This window comes from Syngnathus acus, chromosome 10 (genome assembly GCF_901709675.1).
Source record: "Syngnathus acus chromosome 10, fSynAcu1.2, whole genome shotgun sequence".
NCBI lineage: Eukaryota > Metazoa > Chordata > Actinopteri > Syngnathiformes > Syngnathidae > Syngnathus > Syngnathus acus.
In genome coordinates, this window is record NC_051095.1 from 10,518,175 (window position 1) to 10,527,662 (window position 9,488).

Genomic DNA, 9,488 nt, shown 5'->3' on the forward strand with positions numbered 1-9,488 from the left:
GTAGACGTATTAACTAAGTACCATACAGCGAGATACGCAGACGAACCTCCAATCTCTTTTTTTTTTTTTTTTCAGACTACAATTTGGAAACTAAACAGGTCATTTTTCGAATTGCAATGTGGGTATTTAAGGAAAATAGTGATCTAGTTTTATCTGAATCAAACACACCCGATGAAACTTAAAAATATAACTTATTATTATGTGTCAAAATTCAGTCACAGTCTGAATCACAGAGCCAGAGAGTCTTCTGTGGAGAAAACAACATGACCGGTGGAGGCTGTCCTTGTTCCTTTTCCTTGTGACTCTTTGCACAGCAGTTTGAAGGCCATCGTGACAGGTCCAACGTGACGGTGAATTGGAAAACATTCGTCTCAGTGTTGCAAATCCTTTGAGCCTCTAAAAACATTCTAATTATCCTAGCAAGGAGAAACTGTGAATAAACCTGTTCATTGGATTCCTCCCGAGATTCCGAGAAGCTTTGTGTTAGAAGACTGGTTGTCACATAAAGCGCTGCTCTTACAGGTGAATCCATAAATTAAGAAGGGCTGTCAGCACAAGAGACAGAACACTAAAGTGCAATTGGATAAGCGTTGCTCAAGGTTTAGTGACTCATGATAATGCATCAGATTGGGAACTACTTTGTCCTTCAGCCCACGTCAGGCTATTGCTCGTGACACAAGGCACTCTCTTCAGGCAGATGAGACTTCCATATTGTCATGGGGAACATGGCAGTCATTATTACTATCACTGTCATCAGTCGCGTGAGAGGGCTCCGCTCTGTAAACTGTCTGTTGCAATGTTCAGTGACAGTCTTCTGTCATGTTATGAATTCCATTTTCCAATCATAGACAAAACCTTCTCACTCTAGGGGTCGCAAAAGCAGGCTTTTCTCACCGGCATGAAAATAGCGATAGCAACTTAAATCAAGAGTTTGGTCAATTTAAAGTATGATGTACGTCAGTATGGATACGTCAGTGAATATCATAAAAAAAAATAAAAAAAAAGAATGTGCCAAAAAATCTGTAAATTACTTTTTATTTTCTTGTAACAAAAAATAATTGCACAAATGTGGTCATGTGATGCAAAACATCAAGTAAATACTGTATATACCGCACAAGTGAGTCATATAGGATGCAAAGTTTTGATATAACTAAGTAACATTGATCAGTTAAATATATGATATAAAATATAATATTTCACATTAAAATATTTTTATATAGGTGACACGGGAGACATAAGGTCAGTACACCCACGACCTCCAGGATTCCCCTTGTGGAATCCCTGTTCTTGCTCCCGCATTGTCATTTAGTTTGAGTTATTTTGTTAGTTTTCCTAACTGCCATTAACCTGGTTTATACATATACTATCTGTGATAGTGGCATTTGCAACGCGCCATTTTCTGAACCCATCATCCAATATAGACAACAGTTAAGCTATGTGGTAAGGTGTATGGTACTTCCATAAAGTATAGGCTTTGTTGTGAGTGATACTTCTGCACAGTTGAGCTGGAAGAAAATTACACATATGACAATAATTACAAAAGTGTGAAGCTCCACCATACTTTCAAGTGGAGCCACAGTCATAAGAATTACATGACGCATACATTACTTAGCAGCATGAATGAGATACCACATTCTTTTGCAAAAGAAAACTAATATTTAATGTCTTTCCTCAAGCTTGATCCCCAAGCTTCTGACACCGCAATATTGAATCACTGAATGCATTATATATCTACTTTCAGTGCTTCAAGGGTGGACTCTGTAGAGTGGCTGCACACATGACATGGTTCAGACAACATAATTATATTTTTGTTTTCCCACAAGGCCCAGTTTAAATATGACTGGCTGAAAGCCCCATAGCGTTAAAAGTAGAAACATGCATGTAATCAGATAGCTTGGAATATAATAACATATGAATTGGAAATATGATAATAACCAGGCCAGGGTTTACCCTGCCTCTCGCCCAAAGTCAGCTTGGATAGACTCCAGTACACCTGTGACTGAGATTGACTAGATGGGTGGGTGAATGTCCTTGCTTCAAGCTGTTTATTTTCCAGTTGGTTTCTCAAACAAAACATAAAAGGAAGAGTATTATGCATTGTATATTATCTTTAAAATGGCATACACGAAGGTCCACTAGGCTAATGCTAACACACAATACAAAACACTACAGACAAGCTAACAAAATTTGCATCACCGTTGCTGTGGTCTAACGGTTGTAGTATGTACCCTAAGTTTTAATTAAACTTAATCAAATCAAGGTATTGTTAATTACTTTGGTGATGTAATGATTGGAAGGCCAAAATGGACTGAAAACATAATACTAATAAAATGCTACTGTCGTACTTCCTTGACAATAACATAATCTCTCCCCAATGTTTATTATCAAAATCCATAAAGAACCCTTATGATGAATCCACAATGGGGTGTGAATCCCTTAGACAAATGCCAGTGATTTATATGTCATGATACCAATGGAAAAACATTTCAAGAAGCTTTTTCTGCTTGGTATGGTCACATTCAGAGTGAAGCCTGCCTGTTACTTTTGTATGTGTGTGTCTGATGGATTAGAATTACAATATTATATAGGGTGGTTATTTTCTTTTGCTGAGCACAGACATTTAAAAACAGCAACATAAATCTATAGCACTGCTCATAAATCAAATGCATGGCTACAAAAACAGTGCTATTCTAGTATTAGGGACTATTAAGAAAGGCATAGAGATACAGCTGTAGTGTTGCTCAGCCATGCACTGTTTGTGTAAACACCGCAGTCAAGCAAATCGCAGCAGTTAAGCGTCGGCGCCATTAGGCGTGCTCGCAGGTAGGCAGTATGGTCCAGACGTGGCTCCCACACACAGATGGCCCCCTTGCTGTGCTTGCTCTATGTGACATGAATACTAATATGAATTTACAGTAACCAAATCCCTTGTGGTTGCTTTACACAGGGTGGGAGAAAGCAAAGAAGGCTTTTTTATAGGCAGTGAAGACAGTTAGTTGCCATTACATTAAGTCACTAACCTAGTGTAGCATGATGCCAACTTGACAATAGTTTTTTTTTGTCAAACAACAACTATATATTGAGCTTAAAAAAACAAGGTACGTGGAGTGTGATGGGAGAATGGAGCTTCAAGATGTTTCATGAACCAGTTGTATTTATTTAGACCTCTAGACGGCAGTCTCTGTTCACCATAGGGCTGAAACATCGCTGACTTGCCATTTCTTAAGTGCCTTTTTTTAAACCTATAATGCCATCTAGATGAGTCAAAAAATACAAAAACTGGTTTATGAATCAGATTTGAAGCTTCATTTTCTCATCACCAGTACATGACACACGATGACACACCTTTCCTCATATATTGTATTTTAGATGTTATATTTTACTATTTCATAGCAGTATTACCGCTATGAATTAGGTAAAGTGTCATTACCTTTACATAATTAAAGTGATTTCCACAGTGCTACATGGTTAGCACAGCCACCTCACAGTTCTGAGGATGTGGGCTTGAACCTGGGCCTTCCAGAGTTTACATGTTCTGCAATTTCATTGAAAACTCAAAACTTATCCTCAGATATAAATGTGAGTTGTCTAGTGACCTCTCCAGGGTGGACAGTAGGCTACAGTTTTAGACACCATATTGGTCGTGATTGCAGTAGTAGAACCAGACACGATAACTCCTGTCTATTGAGGATAAGACACGTCATATCACTGTTTATCTCATTTATTAATAAGTATTTCTGATGATGAGACATAAAAGCAATGCCATATCACCATTTTTCATTTATTAATAAGTATTTCTGTCGAGCATCTTGAGCAAATAGTCCTTTTGATCTCAACAAAATATACTGACAAGGTGCCAATGTGTGTGAGTGTGTGCTGAGCTCTTTTTTTGTGTACACTGTGCCTCAAGATGCCTCCAAATAACATTAAATAGGGCAACCCACAAGACCCCAAAATACTTCCTCTTTTCAGCTCTTTCTGATTCCTTTCATCTACCCTGACATATTTCTAGCTATCTCAACAACATCCATGGGGCATTGTGGCACATGCACACTCATGGACCAGCGCATACTCAGCACCCGATGCTCCGGGCTAACTAGCTTAGCACAGTTTTAGCTCCGTTAAGAAAATGTGGCTATGTTGCAGACTATTGTAGGAATCATCAAAATGATCAACACTTCTATTAGTAGTCATTGCCAATGTCAGTGGTCCAGTTTTCAGTAAAGTATTATTTGTCCCAGGTATGCGAGTATATCCCGAAACTATTTTGTTGTCATATCCTTATTCCTCCTACCAGCACTTTGGTTGTGACCTACTTATCCAGGCCATGTTGGCTGGCTTCCAGTTGTTATCGCAAACGATGGTCCCGAGCTGGGAGTGCTGATGGGATGATCCGGTCACATTTCCTGCAAAGCCAGATTTGGTCAACGCTATCAGCAGGTTCCCATGTGAGGCTTGGATCCTGTTTCATGATTAAGCCACAATCCACATGATGAATATGAACGGGACCCAAAATACACTCTGGTACTAAAGAATTGGTACAGTGACTATTATGTGTAATATTTATTTTACGGTTGAGCTACAACATGAAGAGATTATGTTCTCCATTGCATATGTGATGCCATTTTCCTTAAATCCTCATATTTGCCGAAATAAAATCAGGATAGGGAGTTGGACACTGGTGTTTTTAAAAATGCAAATATGTCGGGAATGGGCAACTTTAATGACGGAGGAGGCAACAATTTGTCAAAAGCTCTACTGGGGGGGCCACATAGGACCACGTGAAAGATGTCATTTTGTGAATCTTTCAGTCCTAATTAACATGCAATGATGGCATAAAACTAGCATCGAGTGCAAGACGTCTTTTTCTGAATCTTTTGTCACGAATCAACTTACTCAAATTTTATTACTGAGGTGCTGCCTGCCCTGCATATCATTCCAAATCCACCCAAAATGATTAGGCTTACTCAAGTTGTAGTAAAGAGGAGACAACCTGTGCCATATCAGCCATCTAGTGATGAATGGTGATATTACAGCTTAAAACTATGCGTGAGAGAGGTAGGAAACGGAAAATAGTGAAAATCCAAAAATAATTGTTGCCTACCGAAATGCATTACATATTTTGGTACAAAACTTTGCACACAAGTAGTTATAATCTTCAATGAACCAGCTGTGAACACCGGGAGGGCCCACTTTATTCTGATTTGAACTCGGGGCCTCTCAAGTCGGAGGCAGAAGTGCTAAAAACTTTTCTTGTGCCGCCCTTACCAACAGTATAATGTCAAAAATACCCATGTTTGGGAGGCTGCATCTCCATTTTCAAACACATTCATCACTTCCATTTCTCATCCCTATACAATATGATTTTTCAATACTGAATCCGCCAATGCCAAATATATTATTACTTGATGTTATGCTATTCATTTCACCTTTCATCCTGGACCATTAGTCTTCTTTATCTGTCTTCGTTTTGCATAATCTACTTTGCTTGGGTATATGTTTCCCCTTCGCTGCCTCTTGTACCACAAGTAGCATCTGACTGCTCTTTTCTCATTAGCTTCCCCAGGGTTGCTCACCGATTGAATTCCTCTTCTCGTATTGCTCCTGATTGTCTCACATTTCACATCCTCAATACTATGTTCTCGCACTTTCCCGCAGTGCCTTAGTCCCTCTTCATCAAACAAAAAGCTACATTATTCAGGAAGGGAATGACAGAGTCAAGCGGAGCAAAGCATCATTTTATCTACCAATCAGAGCCCTGCCACAAGCGTACCTCTGTGACCCGGTTGGGCGGACAGGCCGTCAGTCAGATTAAATCGGGGTCTGTCTGATTGTGTATGCAGACGAGCACCCCTGCAACACCCTTTCCATCTCAATCACGCAGGCTTGCCAAGTGCATGCGCGCTCTCACAAAGGCAAACACACACAGTCACATACACACAAACAGGCATGTACGCACAGCCCTGACAAATGCATACACACACATACACACACGCTTTGAAAAGGATTTGGGAAGCTAACAAGTGTGTGACATTGAGAAGGGTGAACATCCACACAAAAGCGCACACACCGACTTCATCTGTATGCATAAATCAATAGGTGTTCTGTGGCTGCATTTACTAAGGTCAAATGCAGCTCGGGTGGGTAGAAAACAGGGAGGACAGTGCGTGAGGCATGGAGCCGGGGTGGGGCTGACGGCGCAGGGAAGCTGGAGGAGAGCAATGAAAACGCCTCTCAACGAGACTGAAGGAAAGTAGACAGGAGAAGAGGGATGCGGGACTGATGGATGAAGTGATAAAGAGGAGGAGACAAGGCAAAAACGTGACGCTTGAGGAGACGGGGGGGTCGGCGCCAATGATGAGAGCAGTTAAAAGGAGGCTGCTTTGAGTTGAGGTCAAAGGGGGAGCTGACAGAAGGATGAGTGGGAAGATAGAAGGAAGGACACAAGAAGGCAAGAAAAGAGGCCACGAACCCATTTGCTGAGCTAGGTGTTTTTGCTGACACTGTCTTGTCTGTATAACAACTGACTTTTTGATTTCTCAGGTGCAGTGACAGGTCGGCTTGGGGCACACAGTGTGACTTGCATGTATATTTTTCTCCACCGTTTGCTGCAAAGAACAAACATGTACAGACAAGTCAGAGCAGGTGCTCAAGCCCCCCTCCCCTTCAAAGAGCATCAATCGCCAAACGCATTCATACAATTAAGAAACAAACGCTCTGTATTTTTATGTATTTCCATCTACACCATCAACACAGTCAGCAAGGGATGCTACCGTGGATATTTAAAGTCTACACACCCATGTTGAAATGGTAGGGTTATGTACTAAACTGAGAGATAAATCATTAAAAAAAAAATCTCACTATTACTTAAACTATAACGTGCACAGCTATATTGAAATAAATATATAAATTAACGAGGGGAATTACAATAAGATACGGATGAATGAAGAAACAAAGGGCCCTTTTTAAAAAAGCTGGGCAAATGTGCAGGTGCTTGAGCACAAACTTGCAGTTATGTGTGCATGTGTAGAGATTCCAGTCAATACAATTAAATTACAATTAAAATCTTGACTTTCACTCTGCAGTAGAATTGGATTGGTTCATAGAAGTCAGTTATGCAGGTTGTGCATGATTATCCTAACAAACAAAAGTACGTCATGTTCATGAGTCTTCTCTAGTTCAATTGAGATGCCCAGAGATCGAAATATTTGCTGGGATAGGCTGCAACTCACCGGCTGAACAGGATAAGTGGTAGAAAATGGATCCATGGATGGATGTAATAACAACTTTAAATTGCTTGTTATATTTCTCATGAGCCATAGCTGACATCAGCTGTTTGTGATTTGTTGTTGAAATCTTATAGCACATAATCTAAAGCCTGTAAATAATTAACCAAGGCAGAAACATCAATGACATGTACTGTACACCGCAAGGCGTCCAAACCAGCATGCACTGATCCGAGCAAGATATGCCGCTTCATGTGAAAAAAATAAAGCCAAGCTGTGGTCGCATATCCTTCCAAGTAGCAATTTGAAGATTTTTGGTGTTGGATTTTTTATTTAGTTATTGATTGGCCGAAAGACAACATAAGATAAGATAAGTTCCCCAAAATGTCACAAAAAGTGCATTTATTTTTTGCTTAAAACTCAGCGTAAGAAAGGCAACAAACAACAAATGGCTTTGTTTTTTTCTAGGACTCCTCTTCGTTCCTGTTTCAAAACTTGTTTTTCCTCCCATGATTATGATTTTGGCAACAATGCCACTCAAGTGCATAAATTAAGCGAAAGGAAATTAGGTTGTTTTTATCCACTAAAACAATATATTTTGATGGCCATAGCTGCAACTTTGCCAGCTTCCTTGCCTAATGTAGTCTGGCAGCCTGACGGAAACCTAGTAGTTATTTTCCAAGCACTTTAAATAATGAAACTTTTTAACTGTGGCTGATGCAGTACCAGAGTCCATGCACCAGTGACATAAAGATGGTTACAGTATTTTCCTCTACAAAATGCACTGGTTATGGTTACTACCGGACCTTTATAGATTGTGCAATTCATTCCATAGCCAATTTATTGGGTTGGCCTAGATGAGATTGCTGCACTTTTCTTTCAACAGGTTAGCTATGAAGCAACCTTTCATGAGGATTGTAATGTTTTATTGAAGCTCTTTGAGCAAGATTTTTATTTATTGAGGTCATAATGAAGGCTGCTGTAGTGTATTATGTTGTGGTGTACAAAAAGGTAAACCAGAGATTCATGTTTCTAAGGCAACCATAGACTTTCTTTGACACTGCAATGCAGCACTCTGTAACTATGATGCATCTGCAAGATAAGAAAAGCCAAAGGGGGCATGTGCAGCTTTTCCACAATTATCGCGAGAGCATCTACACATAAGGGTAGTGAAATCTAAATGTACGTATTTAGTCCACTTTGAGGGTTAGAATTTCACATGTAGCACTGCTGCAAATGCATGAGCCAAAGGCGGGTGAGAGGCACTTGGCAGAGGAAAATTAAGATTTCAACATAGTCTACATTTATGGTGTCCATCTATCTATCTATCTATCTATCTATCTATCTATCTATCTATCTATCTATCTATCTATCTATCTATCTATCTATCTATCTATCTATCTATCTATCTATCTATCTATCTATCTATCTGTCTATCTGTCTGTCTGTCTGTCTGTCTGTCTGTCTGTCTGTCTGTCTGTCTGTCTGTCTGTCTGTCTGTCTGTCTGTCTGTCTGTCTGTCTGTCTGTCTGTCTGTCTATTTATTTGATAAAAATGTTTGACTTCAATTGCCTGTACACTTTCCCATTGCAAGGTCTGCTGATTTTGTCCAGTATTACCTTTGTATTCAAACTGGAGTTTGCTGTTATGAAGTTGTTGCTCTGTTATAATGAGAACGGTTCTTGTACTAATTTGCAAAGAGATACACAGCGCAGATGGTGTCACAAAGACATTTCCCAAAAGCTTCTCCTACACTGTGAATAATATAATAACAGCTTGGAATTGGACTGCATTTGCTGAGGTTTTATTATAGGTATTGGAGGAATCAAGACACCTTGATTTGAGAAGCATTGAAAGCAACTTGAGGTTGGCAGCACGTACTTATCGGAAGGACTAATCAAACCAGAAAGAATAGACAAATGATAAGATCACTTACCGGAGAAGCTTTACCCAATTTATCCCTGACTTCCATGGGCCCTCACTCACATCTAATGGATGGGAGCAGAGGTGGGCGTTCCGTCCCAGGGATGGAACCGTCTATCTGTCTGGGAGAATTTTGCGGATGAAGGATGAAAATATTTTTTTAAAGTCCTCAGATTGGGACAAGTGGGTTTTCGTCCGTCCCTGTCCCTTTTCAGGTCTCGTGCCAACTAAACTCTAAAGGCAGTGGAAGGCCGTCTCTGGCCACTTCAGAGATGGCAACTTTATGTCATCTTGCAGTTCTGTTTCAGTTATACAAGTAAGCACGCTGTACGCATGCTG

The 9,488-nt window shown here is 40.0% G+C and overlaps 1 long non-coding RNA gene across 1 annotated transcript; it reads right to left on the bottom strand.

Moving 5' to 3' along the window:
* Window positions 1-1,021: 1,021 nt before the first annotated feature.
* Window positions 1,022-5,701, bottom strand: LOC119129367. The gene is made up of 2 exons (XR_005099177.1): window positions 5,430-5,701; window positions 1,022-2,883 (listed from the first exon to the last, which is right to left on the bottom strand). It is a non-coding gene; the product is annotated as an uncharacterized LOC119129367 (long non-coding RNA).
* Between the last annotated feature and the right edge of the window lie 3,787 nt (window positions 5,702-9,488).